Source organism: Acinonyx jubatus, chromosome D1, assembly GCF_027475565.1.
Source record: "Acinonyx jubatus isolate Ajub_Pintada_27869175 chromosome D1, VMU_Ajub_asm_v1.0, whole genome shotgun sequence".
Taxonomy (NCBI): Eukaryota; Metazoa; Chordata; class Mammalia; order Carnivora; family Felidae; genus Acinonyx; species Acinonyx jubatus.
Window position 1 is genome coordinate 11,814,101 of NC_069390.1, and position 19,954 is coordinate 11,834,054.

Sequence of the window (19,954 nt, forward strand, 5' to 3'; positions counted from 1 at the left end):
AAAGAAATTTTCTATTTCTTCCTGTTTCAGTTTTGGTAGTGTATATGTTTCTAGCAATTTGTCCATTTTTTCCAGATTGCCCATTTTATTAGCATATAATTGCTCATAATATTCTCTTATTATTATTTTTATTTCTGTTGTGTTGGTTGTGATATCTCCTCTTTCATTCTTGATTTTATTTATTTGGGTCCTTTCCGTTTTCTTCTTGATCAAACTGGCTAGTGGTTTATCAATTTTGTTAATTGTTTCAAAGAACCAGCTTCTGTGTTTCATTGATCTGTTCTGGTTTTCTTTGTTTCGACAGTATTAATTTCTGCTCTAACCTTTATTATTTCCTGTCTTCTGCTGGTTTGGGGTTTTATTTGCTGTTCTTTTTCCAGCTCTTTAAGGCATAAGGTTAAGTTGTGTATCTGAGATCTTTCTTCCTTCTTTAGGACGGCCTGGATTGCTATATAGTTTCCTCTTATGACCGCCTTTGCTGTGTCCCAGAGGTTTTGGGTTGTGGTGTTATCATTTTCATTGACTTCCATATATGTTTTAATTTCCTCTTTAACTTTTTGGTTAGTCCATTCATTCTTTAGTAGGATGTCCTTCAGTCTCCAAGTATTTGCTACCTTTCCAAATTTTTTCTTGTGGTTGATTTCGAGTTTCATAGCATTGTGGTCTGAAAATATGCACGGTATGATCTTGGTCTTTTTGTACTTGCTGAGAGCTGATTTGTATCTCAGTATGTGGTCTATTGTGGAGAACGTTCCATGTGCCCTGGATAAGAATATATATTCTACTGCTTTAGGATGAAATGTTCTGAACATATCTGTTAAGTGCATCTGGTCCAGTGTGTCACTCAAAGCCATTGTTTCCTTGTTGATTTTTTGATTAGATGATCTGTCCATTGCTGTGAGTGGGTTGTTGAAGTCTTCTACTATTATGGTATTACTATCAATGAGTTTCTTTATGTTTGTGATTAAGTGATTTATGTATTTGGGTGCTTTCACATTTGAAGCATAAATGTTTACAATTGTTAGGTCTTCTTGGTGGATAGACCCCTTAATTATGATATAATGCCTTTCTTCATCTCTTGATACAGTCTTTATTTTAAAGTCTAGATTGTCTGATTTAAGTATGGCTACTCTGGCTTTCTTTTGTTGACCATTAGCATGATAGATGGTTCTCCCTCCCCTTACTTTCAATCTGAAGGTGTCTTTAGGTCTAAAGTGGGTCTCTGGTAAACAGCATATAGATGGGTGTTGTTTTCTTATCCATTCTGTTACCCTATGTCTTTTGATTGGAGCATTGAGTCCATTGACATTTACAGCAAGTACTGAAAGATATGAATTTATTGCCATTATGATGCTTGTAGAGTTGGAGTTTCTGGTGGTGTTCTCTGGTCCTTTCTAATATTTGTTGCTTTTGGTCTTTATTTATTCATTTATTTATATTTTCATCTTTTCTCACCTCAGAGAGTCCTGCTTCAAGTTTCTTGCAGGGATGGTTTAGTGATCACAAACTCCTTTAATTTTTGTTTGTCTGGGAAACTTTTTATCTCTCCTTCTATTTTGAATGACAGCCTTGCTGGATAAAGAATTCTTGGCTGCATATTTTTCTGATTCAGCACATTGAATATATTCTGCCACTTCTTTCTGGCCTGTCAAGTTTCTGTGGATAGGTCTGCTGCAAACCTGATCTGTCTTCCCTTGTTGGTTAAGGACCTTTTTTTTCTCCTTGATGCTTTCATGATTCTCTCCTTGCCTGAGTATTTTGTGAATTTGACTATGATATGCCTTGTTGATGGTCGGTTTTTGTTGAATCTAATGGGAGTCCTGTGTGCTTGCTGGATTTTGATGTCTGTGTCTTTCCCTAGGTTAGGAAAGTTTTTCCACTATGATTTGCTCACATAACCCTTTTACCCCTATTTCTCTCTTTTCCTCTTCTGGGACCCCTATGATTCTGATGTTGTTCCGTTTTAATGAGTCACTGATTTCTCTAATTCTTAAATCATGCTCTTTTGCCTTAATCTCCCTCTTTTTTCCTGCTTCATTATTCTCCAAAAGTTTCTCCTCTATATCACTGATTCTCTGTTGTGCCTCATCCATCCTTGACGCTTCGGCATCCATGTGATTGCAGCTCAGTTATAACATTTTTTATTTCATCCTGACTAGTTTTTACTTCTTTTATCTCCGCAGAAAGTATTCTAATCTATTTTCAATTTCAGCTAATATTCTTGTTATCATGATTCTAAATTCTGGTTCAGACATCTTGCTTGTTTCTGTGTTGGTTAAGTCCCTGGCTGTCGTTTCTTCCTGCCCTTTCTTTTGGGGTGAACTCCTTCATTTCGTCCTTTTGAAGGGAGAAAAGGAATTAATGAGCTAGAAAAAATTAAAATAAAAAAACATTAAAATTAAAAAATTAAACACACACACACACACACACACACACACACAAACACACACACACACACAAATCGAATAAATGATGCTAGATCCTAAATGTGTTTTGGTCTGGGTGTTGAAAGTGTCTTGACAGACTAGAGAAAAAAGGGGAAAGAACAGAAAAAAAAAGGAAACCATTTGAAAATTTGAAAAAATGAATTCACTGAAGTAGACTAAAATGAAATGATGGAAGTAAGCTAGAATTTGAAAAAATTCACACAAAAATAAAAATATAGTAAAAAATTAAAGAAAAATATTTTTAATAAAAACTGAAAATAAAAATGAATTTTTCTCTTCTGTATTCAAGAAAAAGAAAATAAGTGAAAAAGAAAAAAAAAAAAGAAAAACTATTGAATAGATGGACTTGCTACCAGACTGAAATATGACTGAAATTACTTTGTTTTCCCCTAGGAGTCAGACTATGAAGCGCTTTATAGTCCATAAACTAAGTAGGCGGTTAGACTTGTGTTCTTGAAGAGCGCGGTTGGCCCAGTTGGGTGGGGCCTAGTGTAACGGCTCTGTTCTCCACTAGATGGTGCTGCTAGCCTACTGGGATGGATTGTTGTGGCGCTTGTAGGTGCTTATGCACATGCGGGGGAGTGGTGAAAATAGCAGCACTCAGCTACCCAGTCTCTAGTATCCAGACTCTGTTCTCCCCAATCAGCAATCACACATCCATCCTTTGTATTCAGCTTTTGTCCGCTCCCTGCTTTTACACTGTCCATGACCAGGCCCCAGGCAGTTCCTCTCTCCCGAGTTTTGTCTCAGATGCGGCTGTTTTCCCCGGCCTCTTACTTCTGAGGGACTGCGGCTTTGACCTGTTCCACCCTTGTGCCGAGGGTCTCACCGAGCAATGGCCGAATGCCAGCCATTCTCAGGAAGGTTCAAGGGACCGTGCTGCTGCTGATGCCCAGAGACTGTGGCCAGGTGACAGCCTGCCCCAGAAAAAGTTCGTGAGATAGTGTAGCAGCAGAGTTTCAGGGATTATGGAAAATCACAACACATATCTGGCACCAGGCTTCACTCTTAATGACCTTGTTCCAGCACCAGCGAATGTGGCTGTTCTCTGGGGTCTGCTGGGCCCAGGCTGCCTCACAGCCTCTATCAAGTATCCTTCCAGCAGTGGAACCACTTCTCCCGGTATGGCCCAAGAACTCCCGGACCCCACTCTGCTCCTGGGGATTTGCCCTTCCCACCAGAGCACTGCCAGGTATCGAGCTGTGGAGTTGCAGACTCTCTGCATTCCCCCTGTTTATAGTCTTAATGGAATTTAAACCCTCTCCTTTCTCCTTTCTCCCTTTTTAGTTCAGTCTCTGCAGCTGTTTCCAATTTTCCACTTTCTCTCCAGCTGCTTTTGGGGAGGGGTGCTTTTCCTGTATTCTCCACCCACCCCAGCCCCTGCTGTCTCTGTCCTCTCTCTGCCTGCAAAAGCGGCTTCCTGCCCTCCACAGCTACTCTCTCTCCAAGTTCACCTCTCCATGCCACATACCTGCTGAATTCTGTGGTTCAGGTTGTGCATATTGTTGTGTTAATCCTCAGATCAGTTTTCTAGGTGTGCAGGATAGTTTAGTGTTGTATTTCATGGATGTGAGACACACAAAAAACTTCCATGCTGTTACACCATCTTGGCTCCCTCCTGTTGGTTGGTTTTGGTTGGCACCAGTATTTATTTCCAGGGGAGGGGCTTGAAGGTCAAATCTGTCCTGTGGGGTCTTGGGGCCTTGTGTCTAGCAAAGACAGCCTTGTCCCCAAGAGCCTCCTCAATCTACATGAGCTGGTTGTATTTGACCAGGTGCTCTGAGCAGCAGGAGGCATCAGTCTTCATCTATCCCATTCAGAGCCCTACCATGAGGTCAACAATGAATGCATCCTCAGTCTCCCCAGAGTGGTAGCTCACCATTACCCCTGCCATTAGATTAGGCCAGTTTGCAGGCCTGGATGGACTCGGTCACTGAGCCAATCTGGTTGACCTTCAGCAGCACCAGTTGCAGGCCTTTTTCTCAATGGCTTGGGCAATCCTCTTGGGGTTGGTGACTGTGAGGTCATCCCCAATGATCTGGATGTCAATCACCAAGAGGAATGAGATACAGGTGACCCAGTCACCCTAGCTAAAGGGGTCCTTGATGAAGACCACAGGGTGATTCTTGATGAAACTCTTATACTGCTCCCCCAGCATCTCCCCAGTGGTGTGCAGTGCAGTCATCAGGTGACTTGAAGTCAAAATCGTACTTCCTGTTGCAATAGAACTCAGATGCAGTCCCATCCATGCCAATCACCACCTTGTCTGGGTAACCAGCTTCCTGGATGGCTGTCTTCAGTAGCTCCAGGGCTTCACTGTTCTCCAGGATGTTGGGTGCAAAGCTGCTCTCATTGCCCAGATTGGTGGCATCCTTCCCATTCTTGGCCTTGATGACCGCCTTGAGGTGGTGGTAGACCTCAGTGCCAATGTGCATGGATTCTTTGAAGGAACTGGCTCCCATGGGCAGAAAAATGAACTCCTGTGTGGCCAGCTTGTTTCCAACATGGGAGCCCCTACTGATCACATCAAAGGCAGGGACTGGAAGGACCAAGTCTGGGTTCCCAGTGAGGTCTGTGATGTGCCAGTAGAGCATGACCCCATTCTTGGCTGCACCAGCCTTGCACATGGCCAATGATACACCCAGGATGGCAGTGACACCAAACATGAACATATTCTCAGTCCCATCCAGCTCAATCATATATTTGTCAACTTTTTCTTGATCCACAATGCTTAGTTTATTTTACAGCAGAGTGGGGCCCAGGGTCTTATTGATGTGTCCCACAGCCTTCAGAATCCCTTTCCTGAGGGAGCAGGATTTGTCTCCATCTCTCAGTTTCAGAGTTTCATAGATACCTGTGGAAGCTCTTCTGGGCACAGCTGCTTGGAATTGGCCCCTGGCCATGTGTAGGACCACATCTACCATGGGGTTGTCCCTGAGTCCAGGATTTCCCAGGTAAAGATTTTCTGCATGGCCAGAGCTGGGATGTCTTCACTGGGGGGTTAGGGTGAGCTCTGAGTCTAGATGGCAGCTGGAACAGTGTCCTTCACTGTCATTGACTTTGATAATATAACAGTTCTTGTCTCCTCACCCAAACTTTCCTGACAACCTGGGAAGAAAGGTAAGAAAGCAGCCCTGTCAGTGATTCAGAGCTCTCTGCTTCTTCAGCTTCCACCTGTTTAGTAACTCACTACAGGTGCTTGGTAGCTCTCAATCTTGAGCTTGTATCAGAATCCACTGGAGCACTCCCTATACCAAAGATTACGGTTCCCCTTCTGGTTCCCAGGGTTTCTTCAGGAAGCCTGAGAATTGGCATTTTTAAACAAGATCGCAGGTGCTGCTGATGTTGTTTCTTGGGAACCCACTTTGGGTCACCAATGCAGATACCCATTGCCTCTGACTAGTTGCCATGGCTTTGGAGCATCTTCGGGCTGATGACTTCATAATTTTTCAGAACTTCTTATAATTATTGAGGCTCTTTGGAGAACATGAAGTATCTATGTCAGCTCTTGTATGGGATGGTGAAAGGTCAGTTCATGACCTTGAACGTTTTCTTCAGCTTTCATGTACTGAGAATCTACAGTGTCTAAAGCATGGGCAAGATGCTCTAGTGAAAATAAACCTGAATGAGACATTACCCTTGCCCAAAGACATCACCCTGGCCCAGAGTCAAAGAAAGGACTATCAACCTATGAAAACAGGAACACCTCATTCATAGCCAGAAGTAGAGGAATAAGGTCATCAGGAGTTTTGGTAGCACTCTAGGTGGTTTGCTGTCATATTTTTCTCATGGACTTGGAAGAGAGAGACTTGGAATCCCATTCTTGCAAGCCACAGCTTCCATGGAAAGATAATATTTGTTTCTGAAAGTAAATATCAACAGTAAGGCTGAGAGTTTCAGCTGGAAGTATATTTTGTTGAAAAGTATATTGCTGAAAACTGAAATATAAAGTAGTGTAACTAATTTTAAAGAATCATTCAAGGGGTGCCTGGGTGGCTCAGTCAGCTAAGCGTCCAATTCTTGATTTTGTCTCAGGTCATCAGGTCATCTCACGGTTCGTGAGTTCAAGCCCCGTGTCTGGCTCTGTGCTGACAGCATGGAGCCTGCTTGGGATTCTCTGTCTCCCTCTCTCCATTACCTTCCCCCTGCTGTTGTGCTCTCTCTCTCTCTCTCTCTCTCTCTCTCTCTCAAAAATAAATAAACATTAAAAAATAATCCTTCAAGAATTGAGGGGTGCTAGTAGAAATAAATGCAGATTCCTCAGTGTGGCTCAAAGCAAAACCTTGATGTATTCAGAATAGTAGATGTGTTAAGAAACCTCATTTTGAAAGAATGACTGGAGATAAAGTATTCAAGGGATTGTAAAGAGAATATCAAAGTGAGCCAGAAGAAAGCAAAGGGAGCAGTTCATAAAAATCAAAGCTGAAAATAATGAAGTGGAAAATGAGACATAGAACAAAGAATAGACAAAACCATAAACTCCTTTTTAAATGGCAAAAAAAAATACATTTTAAGGAAAAAACAAGAGAAGCAAAAGCAAAAAGCAGACAGTACTAGAGATGAGGAAGGAGATAGCAAAGGGAACAAGAGAAATACAAAAGAAGTTTAGATGTGACTCTAGGCAACATGTTTACCAATAAAAGAAATAGATAATTTCCCTCCATGTTCAAAACTGATCTTCAAAGAAATAAATAACTTCAGCTGACTGATAGAAATAACTGGAAATGTTTACCATTTAAAAAGTGGCCCAAATCAGATTCTTTTACATTTAACTTCTACCTAAACCAAAACTTAACACACAATTTAAATATTAAGCCATGGTAACAGCTGGAAAGACCCCCCCCCCGCCCCAATCCAAAATCTGATTAAAAAAAAAAAAGGAATAAAAGATACTTATTGAACCTTTTCACTTATGAATACAGATGCAAGCATTCTGAATAAAATATCCAGGAGTAAATCAGAAGAATAGTAGATAGGAGCAAATAGAGTTTATTTTAGAAAGGCAAGAATGGCGAAGACTCAGAAGGTCTTTCAGTGTAGTCTAAGTTAAAGGATGAAAAATTGTGTGAGTGTATCAATTGCCAAAAAGAAACTTTCTCATAGAAAGAAACATATACAAAAAAACCCATAAAATTTCAGTCGCTATTCCAAATATAAATTCTAAGAAAATAAGAATAGTAGGAAAATACTCTAACCATGTAAAGACAGACCAAATATAATTACAAATGTGAATTATTAAAGCCATCACATTAAAGCCAGGAAAGAGACAAGGATGGAGATATTGCTGCTCTTAATTGGTATTATTTTGCTAGGTTCTGCACATGTAATAATTAGGCAAGAAACTAGAAAACCAATACTATATAGGAAAAGGGAAGCAAATAATCTGTATTTGCATATTACAGTATTATGTGTTTACAAAGTCCAAGAGACTCCAACCAAAAACAAATAAACAGGATCTTAAAGAATCTTGTGAGGCATGTTTAGAAATTAAGAACAGAAATAAAAATCAATAGCAAAGTAATAGTACTCAGAAATGGAAAAGGCAAATAATTCCACCAACAGTTGTGACAAGCATAAAATACCCAAGAGTAAACTGAATGTGTTTTTTTTTTAATGTTTATTTATTTTTGAGAGGGAGAGAGCGACAGAACATGAGCAGGGGAGGGGCAGAGACAGGGAGACACAGAATCTGAAGCAGTCTCAGTCTCTGAGCTGTCAGCGAAGAGCCCAGTGCCGGGGCTCAAACTGACCACCTGTGAGATCATGACCTGAGCTGAAGTTGGATGCTTAACCGACTGAGCCACCCAGGTGCCCCGAATGGGTTTTATTTCATTTGGCTTACTGTAGGAAAACACTAAATTTTGCCAAATGGTATTAAAACAGAAACAGAAAATTGAAATACATATCATGTTTCTAGATGAAAAGATTTAGTGTCATGAAAATCTGAATCCTCCCAAAATTATTTTAACAAATGAATCCAGTGCCAATGACAATTGCAGTAGGTAGTTGGAATAGTTGGTGGGAAACTGGAAAACTCAATTTAAGTTCACACAGAACATAAATCCATAAGAAAAAAAAAGAAAATAAAGGAAAAGAATGGTGAAAAGAGATGTCCTTGATGAGATATTACAACTTACCATAAAGCCACTGACACAGCATAACAAAAGATTAAACTCCAGTACAGGAATAGATACAAAATATACAAATCTGTTATAGGGAAAAAGAGATATTTAAGTTTCAGTGGGATGATTTATTTAATACATAGTACTAGCATCATTAGTTAGCCATATGGAAGAAAGATGTAGCAGAAACTTAATTAATGCTATTCAAAAATATATTCTGGATGAAGTAAAGATTGGAACATAAGATGTAAAAAGAAGCCTACAGTAAAAAAAACATTTTAAATATTTGTATAACTTTAGAGTAGGAAAAAGCCTTTTCATTAAAAAAAAAAATACCTCAGAACTCATAGTGAAAGGAAAGTGTATTTGATGACATGAAAATTCACAAAGTTTGGAATGAAAAGCCCCATTGATAAAATAAAAATAATGATACATTGGGAAATAATTTGTGGCATACACCGTTAATGTTAGTACCCTTAACTTTTAAAAATTCTTACAGAATTTTAAGAAAGACACAAAAACTCAGTGTAAAAATGCTCAAAAGATATGAACAGACAATTCAGAAGTAACCCCCAAATGACTGATAGACATATGAGAATATGTCCGATCTCATTAGGGAAATGCAAATTAAGTCTATGATAACACGCTATTTTTCATCCACGAATTTGGCCTAAATTAAAAAGAGGGTAACATCCAGTGCTGGGGAAACAGTTCTTCTAGTCATGGTTAACAAAATTAAAGAGCAGCAATCTTTTGGGAAAGTAATCAGGAAGCACTTACTAGACTTTGAAATACACATACCTTTTGACCACTTTCAGGAATCAGTTCTACTGAGGAAATGATTTTCAGGATGTAAAGATACAGGTACAAGGATGTTTGTTGAAACACAGTTTGTAGTGGCAAAGAACCATGAGCAATTTGAAGCAATAGGATGGCTGACTTAACGACAGTGCATTCACTCTTCAGAATATTACATAGTTATTGAAAAGAATTACTATTGCATTGATTGACTTGGAGGGATGTGCATGCTGAGTTAAATACAAACCAGAAAGTTTTGGCAGAAGAGATAACAATACCCCCATGTGTGTTGGAATGAGGTAGGGCACTGATTACCTCAGGGCGTAGGAAAGGAGGGGAAGAGAAGAGGTCAGAGTAGCTTCTTAAAGCAACACAGGATTGTCCCTCTTGTATAATCAGCATATATTATCTTTGTGATTAAAGATTAACAAAAGTGGGGCACCTGGGTGGGTCAGTGGGTTAAGCATGTGACTATAGATTTCGGCTCAGGTCATGATTTCACGGTTTGTGAGACTGAGCCCTGCATCCAGCTCTGCAATGACAGCATGGAACCTGCTTGGGATTCTCTCTCTCTCTCTCTCTCTCTCTCTCTCTCTCTCTCTCTCTCTCCCCCTCTCTCCCTCCCTGTCCCTCTCTCTCTCAGAATAAATAAATAAACTTAAAAAAAAGACTAACAAAGGAAAAATTGGAACCTTATCTACATGAATTCTGCTGCATCCCGCCTCTCTAAAGCTTCTTAGTCATTACATCTGGGGAAGACTTCAAAACCTGTAGCTTAAATTAGCATCTCACTGGATTCAGATGTGGCAAGGACCCCCTGTTTTTCAAATGAAAGACTGAAGGAAGGTCAGTAACAAGATTGTGTAGTGGAAAGATTCCCAGGGTCAACTAGTAAGTGAGGGGCCAACTTAGAGGGAGGACTGGCCCAGGGTTAGTTCTGCTCTTCTGGCTACTGTTCCGAAGTGGTGAGGAAGTTAACAGATTTTTTGGTTCTTTTATTTAATTTTTTTTTTTTTTACATTTTGTAATCGAAAATGTGGAAGTGAGACAAAAATAAAAAAGTGTAATAAACCCCCATGAACCCATGACCCAGCTTCAGTGATTAGCAACCTAGGACCAACCTTGTTTCATCTGGACCCTCCAATGGATGATTTCATCCTTAAGTACTTCAGTGTTTAACAGGATTTTGATCTTCTTTTGGATAACACCACTAACATTTGTGGGACACGTCCTCTGATAGTCTGAGTAAAGTATCTGCATGTAATTTTTTTTCAATGTTTATTTATTTTTGAGAGACAGAGAGACAGAGAGACAGAGTATGATCAGGGGAGGGGCACAGAGAGAGAGGGAGACACAGAATCCGAAGCAGGCTCCAGGCTCTGAGTGTCAGCACAGAGCCTGACGCGGGGCTCAAACTCACGGACCGCGAGATCATGACCTGAGCCGAAGTCTGATGCTTAACTGACTGAGCCACCCAGGCACCTCTGCATGTAAATTTGAATTTTTAGAACACCATAAAGTAAAAGGAATTTGGCCCAGGGAATAAAGAAAGATGGTCTTGGGGCACCTGGGTGGCTCAGTCAGTTAAGCATTCGGCTTCGGCTCCAGTCAGGTCATGATCTCTGGTTCATGAGTTCGAGCCCCGCGTCGGGCTCTGCGCTGACAGCTCAGAGCCTGGAGCCTGCTTGGGATTCTGTGTCTCCCTCTCTCTCTGTCCCTCCCCCACTCACACTCTGTCTCTCTCTCTCAAAAAATAAATAAAACATTTAAAAAAATAATAAATAAAAATAAAAAATTGGTCATAATCTCATGACAATTGGGTTGACTTTTAATACCAAAAGGAACATCATATGTCATGGAATTAGGCTAGGCAAATGGATTTCAAAATAAATTGTATTGTCTTAGAATCTTCCCAATTTTTGTCACATATGTGTATCATGGCACTTGCACATATTTAGTATTTTTATTTATTGACTCACTTTTTAAAAACTGGCCTCGGTCAAAGCAACGTAGATGTGAAAGCATGGGTTTGATGCCATGGTTCTATTGCTCTAATACACATCCCAAATATGAAATTATTGAAATAAAAACGAATAGGAGCCCTTCACACTCTGAAGGAATTGGGCTATGGAATGTACTAAACTGAGTGTCAGTCTCCAAACCCATACTATCAGGAAGCAGGAGACCAAAGGCACAGTGCTAGGGAAAGAAGTAGCAAAGAGGATGTGGAGAACACCTGATCCTGTCTGCTTCCCTGGTGTCCTCAAGCTGGGACAGTTTCATTGCCTTTGGCATCCCAGGCCCAACCTGGTTTGCAAGGTCAGCTCGACCTGGCTTAGATTATTAATATTTGGGGGCCCAACTTCTGCACCCACAATAAAGTCAGCTGGCCTTGAAGTGTCAGTTCACTGACTGCATGTCTGGCAAAGTTCAGAGGCTTTCAGACAAAAGCTGATGTAGGTTTGCACATCAGTGTAATGATTTGCTCCTTGTGGGTCCTCAGCCAGTACCAATAATAATATTTACCAGCATATGCTATAGACTTAAGTTTTTGATATACGGTCTCTCACTTAAACTAGTCAATTCTGTGAAGAAATTACTATCTCCATTTTATAGAGGATGAAATTGAGGCTCAGAAAAATTTGCACCTGTGGTGGCAGACCTAGTAAAATCGGCATTCAAATTTGAATTCAGGTCACACTAGACAAAGCCAAAGACCATGCTTTAACACATGGTCTCCCGCAGCCATGTGACTTGACACCCCCAACCTTGGCATTGTTTTCCCTTTCTAAATTAGAGATATTAAGGCTCACTTTCCAAGGTTGTCCTGAGGATGACACCCACTAACACGAGAAGTGTCTCCACATAGTTGACAGCAGTCATTATGAGTCTTGTCTCTGGCTTCTGAGAGACAGTTTTTAGTAGTGGACTTCTGCCTGGTGTTTGTTTCCAAGTCACTGTTCTGATATCCTGGACATACACCTTTCCCTTTAGATTGGCCTTGTCTCAGCCCCTGTCACTGACACCTGCTACTCAGTAAGTCCCAAATTTCCATCAGATTAGAGGTGACCTTCCAGTGCCGGTCTCCTCCTCCTCCTCCTCCTCCTTCTCTTCCTCCTTCTTCTCCTCACATCCTACCATTGCCTAGATGAGTTCTATGCCATGACAGGAAGCGTGGGGATGTGGCACTCATCCAAGGTACCAAGCATTGATGAAGTGTCTTTAAGACACTCCAACTTCTCTTCAATGCTACAAGCAGCCATGGTGAGTCTGAACTGGGGTTGGCTCTTCCAGCCTTTTGATGCTGACCAGTCCCCACCTGTCCTGGTTGGTGCATCTACCTGTTTCTGAGGCTGGATGATGACCATCTGATACTCAGGCCAGGAGTCCACCAGCACATCCAAGTTGAAGGGATTTCCATGGCTGATGTGATAAACAGAGCCATATGCCTGGAGGAGCAGAAGGGATTAGGAGGGGTTGGGAAGGTAGCACTGGCATCCTCAGACATGGGGGCCTGGATGTGATGAGTGAGGGAGACACAGAGGTCAGGAGAGGGTCCTGGGACCAAGTCAGTGACAGGACAGATGAGCCGTGTCTCCAGGACCACACTGATGGAAGTGAAGTTACCAGCAAGCAGGTGGAAGAACTCACAGGCATCTTCATGATCATGAACAGCCAGTGTGCGCTGAGCAGGCATTTGCTAGGCTCTTAGTACTTATATCCTACAGACTGTAGTGCTCATAACAACTTTAAGAGGAAGGTGCTAATTTTATTCCCACTTCACATGGGAAGAGAGCAAGGCACAGGAAGGTAAAGTAACACACCCAAAACCACCCAATCGGAAAGTGGCAGACTTGGGATGCATATCCATTCAGTCTGGCTCCAAAACCCATGCCCTTAGCTGTCATCCTCTGCTGCCTCCCCAGGTGAATGACAGAACTGGCAGAATGCGCTGAGAAGCAGCATTAGGTCTAGATGGGCCTCCCCCTCCATTCTCTTAGCAGCTCCAACCCTCTGCAGAAAGGCAGTGGGGAAGGACCAGAATTACAAGCCTGCTACTTTCTGACCCCCTCAATATCGCACGTCAACACCCCGACCTCCCACCACTGCCTCACCTTTGGGGACTATGGGATGCTTCTGGCCAGGAATTTGCATGAGGTCAGCAGCTTCTGGGAATCATGCAGCAGAAGCACTTTGTGGGATGGATGCTTCAGTCTGAGCTCTTCGAGGCGAAACTCTGACAAGGTAAGTAAAGGGAGAGTGTTCAGGGACTGAAGACTGCACTTGACACATACCCACCAAGTAACCCTCATGAGGCTGTTATCATCCTCATTTTGAAGGCACCACAGCTCAGAGATACTGAGCAACTTCCTTCAGTTCATCCAGAAAGAAGGGGCAGAGGCAGATTTTGAGACCATGTATGAATGACTGAAACCCATGCTCTTCCTCCCTAAAGGAGTGAATGTTAAAAGGGAACATTAAATGTTCTATGAGGTTCCCAAATGCCCACAACAGAACCCTCTGCCACCTCCATAACCCCTTTCCTATAACTTGGTCCCCGATGTCTAACAAGCCTTCTTTTATTGGGAATAGAGAATGTCAGCTTTCCATGGGCAGGTGAGAAAGGAAAACTTAGGGTTAGCAAACATTTGCTGAAAGGTCCAGCTAGTAAATATTTAAGGCCTAGTGGCCATTTCAGAAGTTGCCTGTTCCATGACAATATTTTACATACAAGGACAAATTTTGACCCTTATCCATGAAGTTCGGTTGAAATGACATTCACAGTTGTCGGAAACATGCCAACAATTTAGTAATTACTTGGAGAAGGCCACTGGCGTAACTGAGGGTGGTTCAAGATGGGTTCAGATTTTGTTGTCTAACCAATCAGAGTCTCAAAATGTTTTCTAATCAGTAAACCAGAAATGAGAGTGCAGACTTTTCAGAAGTATGGTATTACACGATGCAGTGCATGTAAAATGCTTAGCTTTATGCCTGGTAACTAACATATGTTAGATTGTTGCATTGATTACATCATCAACATGCTAATTTATAGAGTCAGCATTTATATTCAGTGATGTGAAGAATTGTTAAAAATGTGAGAAACTTATTAAGTTACTCAACATAAGAGAAAGAGCCCAGGGACCAGATATGTAAAGCAATCACTAGCCAACTAGCTAATATAGATGTTTAAAAATGTTTCAGTCCTGGAGGTGAAATAGTTAACAAATATGTGTTAACAGACCAGCAAGATTAAATATACCTTGCCTCCCCTGGGGCTAAGGTTGTGGTATACGCTGTGGCTTGATGAAGCAATCTCTAAACAAACACATCCTGTTGCTGGACCTCAGAATTTCAGAAGGCTTGAACCAAATTTCCTACGCTGTTCTTGTAGCTGTTGGAAAAAGCTACTTTATTTTCCACCACCATGAACTTTTCTCGCTCCCTGTTTCCCCCTCAATTTATCTAAAATTGCCCAGTCCCATGTCTTTCGCTATTAGTTTCTCCTTCTAACTTTCGGTTAAGGTTTTAGAAGTTTTAATTCCAGGTCCATCATGCTTGTGCAGCCTGCAAAAAGAACTTGTGGTTCCAATTGTGCCGAGAACACGGTGGCCCTGGCTGACGCTGGAGAACAGAGCGTTATTCCCCACACAGATCTGTCAGCAGTTATGTCCTCCTCCACGATGCCCTGCATACCCTCTCCTTCCGTCACACTCTGTCCTGGCTGGCCTCAGTCCAGAGCCTTCTCCTTACATCAGATATACCCTTTACCTCCTCACATTGGTTCTGCCTCCAACATTTACCCAAATACAAGTTTTCTCGAGCTTCACCATCAGATTTTTCTTTCTAAATAAGAAAACTGCTGAAAAATCTGAGTAGACCCTTTTCTTTTCTTTTTAATGTTTTAAACATTTATTTATTTTTGAGAGAGAGAGAGAGAGGGCAAACAGGAGTCACAGAGAGAGGAAGACACAGAATCCAAAGCAGGTTCCAGGCTCTGAGTTGTCAGCACAGACCCTGATGTGGGGCTTGAACCCACGAACCATGAGATCATGACCTGAGCTGAAGTTGGACACTTAACTGATTGAGCCACCCGGGGACCCCTGAGTAGACCCTTTTCTAAACTCTCTATTTTTATTGTGGTAAAATATACCTAATATAAAAGTCATCTCTTTAACAAGTTTTAAGGATATATTATAGTTCAGCCATGTTAAGGACATTGACAGTGTGTTACAACCACATCATGACTATCCATTTCCAGAATTTTTGCATCATCCCAAAAAGAAACTCTGTGCCCATTCAGCAATAATTCCCATTCCTCCTCCCCCCAGCCTCTGGTAAGCTCTCTTCTATTTCAGTCTCCATGAACTTGCTTACTCTCCATACCTCATATAACTGCAAGCATGTAGCATTTATCCTTTTGTGTCTGGCTTATCTCACTTAGCATAATGGTCTCAAAATTCACCCATGTTTTAATTTCAAAATTTCATTCAAGATTTTATTTCTTTTTAAGGTGGAGAAAAGTCCCATTGTGTGTTTGTGTATATGAATACACACACACACACACACACATTTATTTTACCATTCACCTCTTGATGGACTTTGGGTTACTACCACCTTTTGCCTATTATAAAGAGTGCTGTTAGGAATATTGATGTACAAGTATGTATTTGAGTCCCTGCTATCAATTCTTTTGGGTATATACCTAGGAGTAGAATTGCTGGATCATATGGTCATTCTATTTTAAAGGTTTCAAGAAGTCACCATACTGTTTTGCACAATGGCCATGTGACCTCTTGAGTGTCAAATTCCTCACACAATATGGGACCAATACACCGCTCCCAGCTACCAATACACAGCCCCACTATCTAGAGAGAGCTACTGCGAACACTGTAATGTACGTTATTCCAGTGTTATTGTCCATGATTGATACTTTAGTTATGAAGGTATATTTGTCAAGATAGGGGAGAGACATTTTATTTAACAGTTTTCAGGGTTTTTCTGTAGCCTTGTTTTGTGCCGGTATCAGCCTATCAATAACCAATATTGTGTTTGGACCGGCCTTTGTGGTTCCTATTATGATTGCAAGATGCCCTCAGCCATAACCATCAGGCAACTTTGAAAAAAGTAGAGTCTTATTATTCACGGACCTGGGAATTACACACTGGGGGCCACACCTTGAGGTCAAGGTGGAGAGAGAGAGAGAGAGAGAGAGAGAGAGAGAGAGAGAACAGATGCCTGGGGTTCTGCTTTTTTGGGGGGTTAAGGTTTGGGGGCTTGGGAATTAAGGATCTCACTCTTCATTGGTGAATTGATAATGTAAGAGCAGGAATTTTTTTTCTGTAAATGTATTTTCTTTGTGATCTTTCTTAATAGCATTTTATTTTCTCTAGTCTACTTTATTGTAAAAATACAATATACATTACACATATCATGCAATAAAATATCTATTAATTGTTTGTATTATTGGTAAGGCTTCCAGTCAATAGTAGACTATTAGTTAAGTTTTTGGGGAAGAGCAGGAATTTAAAGCACAAGAAGAGAAAAAGCAAGTGGCTCAAAAGGTCAGTTATCAAAATCAACCAGGATCTCTAAAATGAAGAAAATGCAGTGAGGGGAGGTGGCCTGGCTCTTTATCTAGATGTGTGGCAGGGCAATGTGTATATTCAAAATAGCCTTCTTTCAAGTGGATGCCTCTTTGAAATGGATGCCTCAGCAATCAAAGCTTAGGCCAGACACTTGCATTACAAAAAAGAAAATAAAACTGTCAAGGTTGACACTAAGAGCCTGAATATTTAGAGTACCTTACATGGTATCTATATTTGCACCTATATTTTTGTCCTGAGTGCCACAAATGTTAGGGTGGTCCTGTCCTCCAGTGGGAGACACGGACTTGTCCACAGATCGATCTCAGCAATAGGACAGAGGTGTGCCCAGGAAGCATATGTACTTGTGGGGTCCAGATGTGTCTGGGCAGCTTCCTAATTTTGGTAGAGGGGCAATGTGTTGGGCTTGGGACAGGATCCAGACAGGGGTCCTTGGAGAGAAACAAAACTCACATAGGTAACATTTTTGTAAGAATGATATGCTCTCCATATTGTTTTGCAGTCTGCTTTCTTCGTTTAACAGTATTTTCAAAAACATAGGCTCTTGACATCGAGCACTTTTTACTTAATACTACTGATGAGTACAACAAAACTTATTTGACCCCTCCGCATGGTTGGGCATTTAAATATTTTTCTGGGTTTTTGCTTTCCCAAATATCTCTGTAATTAATCTTCCATACTTCCAAATCTTTGTAAATAGCCACAGTTATTTCCTTAGATTACATTTCAAGAATGGAAATTGGGAATCACGAGTGGTTAATATTTTGTTCTAGAAACATGTAAGAGCCAGCCTTTATTCAGCCTCTGCTATGTGTTAGTAACCTTTGCATACAATATCTTCTTTAATATTCTTTATAGTTCAAGTTATTCTCATTTTACAGATGAGAAAACCAAAGCTCAAATGGTGAATTATTCAAGGTCATTTGATTAAGACAGTGGTGGTAACAAGATCTGCACCATCTTGTGTATTTCCAACCCCAGCATTAGCTCCTATCTGCCTCAAGGCTGCCTGAGTTTCTTGAATACAATATCTCAGGCACTTGGCCAGGAGAATAACTTCCTTATGGGCTCCCATACTATTTGCAGGGCTGCAGAATTTTCCAGTTCCTTAGACCAGTCTTCTTTGCACTAGCCCTTACAATCATCTCTGGAGTCTCTGGAGCTCAGCCTAGGCTTAGGGGTACAGAGGGCCAGGGCTCCTAGATCCTTATGCTTCTTTTCTTCAGAACATCTACTATCTCATAGAAAGTAGTCTCTTTGAAGGACTTCAAATCAACTTCTCTGATGCATCTAGCTTGCAAATCAAAACAGAAAGCTTATCCAATCCATGAGCATGGAATGTTTTTCCATTTCTTTGTGTCTTCTTCAATTTCTTTCATAAGCTTTCCGTAGTTTTCAGTGTACAGATCTTTTACGTCTTTCGTTAGGTTTATTCCTAGGTATCTTACGGTGCAATTGTAATTGGGATCAATTCTTTGATTTCTCTTTCTGGTGCTTCATTATTGGTTTATAGAAATGCAACTGATTTCTGTGCATTGATTTTATATCCTATGACTTTGCTGAATTCACATATCAGTTCTAGCAGTTTTTTGGTGGAATCTTTCAGGTTTTCCATGTAGAGTACCATGTCATCTGTAAACAGTGGAAGTTTGATTTCTTTCTTGCCAATTTGTATGTCTTTAATTTCCTTTTGTTGTCTGATTGCCACGGCCGATTTCTAGTACTATATTGAGCAACCGTGGTGAGAGTGGACATCCCTGTCATGTTCCTAACCTTAGGGGGAAAGCTCCCAGGTTTTCCCTATTGAGGATGATATTAGCTGTGGGTCTTTTGTATATGGCTTTTATGATGTTGATATATGTTCCTTCTATCCCTACTTTGTTGAGAGTTTTTATCAAGAAAGGATGCTGTATTCTTTCAAATGCTTTTTCTGCATCTATTGAGAGGATCACATGTTTCTTATCCTTTCTTTTATTAATGTGATGTATCACATTGATTGATTTGCAAATATTGAACCAGCCCTGCAGCCACTTGACCATGGTGAATAATTCTTTTAATGTATTGTTGGATTCAATTTGCTAGTATCCTGTTGAGAATTTTTGTATCCATGTCCATCAGGGAAATGGGTCTGTAATTCTCCTTTTTAGGGTGTCTTTGGTTTTGCAATCAAGGTAATGTTGGCCTTGTAGAATGAGTTTGGAAGTTGTTCTATTTATATTTTTTGGAACAGTTTCAAAAGAATAGGTATTAACTCTTCTTTAAATGTTTGGTAGAATTCCCCTGGGAAGCCACCTGGCCCTGGACTCTTGTTTGTTGGGGGATTTTTGATTACTGATTAAATTTCTTTACTGCTTATGGGTCCATTCACATTTTCTGTTTCTTCCTGTTTCAGTTTTGGTAGTTTGTATGTTTCTAGGAATTTGTCCTTTTTTTCCAGATTGCCCAATTTGTTGGCATAAAATTGCTCATACTATTGTCTTGTTATTGTTTGTATTTCTGCAGTGTTGGTTGTGATCTCTCCTCTTTGTGATTCGTGTTGTTGTTGTTGCTGTTGTTGTTGTTGTTTTAATCTGGGTACTTTCCTCTTGTTTTTTGATAAATCTGGCTAGGGTTTATCAATTTTGTTAGTTCTTTCAAAGAACCAGCTCCTAGTCTCGTTGATCTTCTCCACTGTTTTTTTGTTTTTGTTTTTCTTTTTTATATAATTGATTTCTGCTCTAATCTTTATTTCCTTTCTTCTGCTGGTTTTGGGCTTTACCTACTGTTCTTTTTCCAGCTACTTTAGGTATAAGGTTAGGTTATTCAGTCTCTAATTTTTTTCAACTCTTCCTGAAATTTTACAAGATGCTGTCTCAGTGTACAGGAGGAGGACAGTAGCTTTTTGCAACTTAAGACAGAGTTTTTGGGCTGGCAGTTTCATGATTTTCTAGACCCCATCTGTCTGGTAGCTTCTTCCCCTTCTGGCATTACTATATGGGGAACT

The 19,954-nt window shown here is 40.7% G+C and overlaps 1 pseudogene; it reads right to left on the reverse strand.

Moving 5' to 3' along the window:
- Positions 1 to 3,926: 3,926 nt before the first annotated feature.
- LOC106986784 (beta-enolase-like) lies at positions 3,927 to 5,934 on the reverse strand (annotated as a pseudogene).
- Positions 5,935 to 19,954: the final 14,020 nt, after the last annotated feature.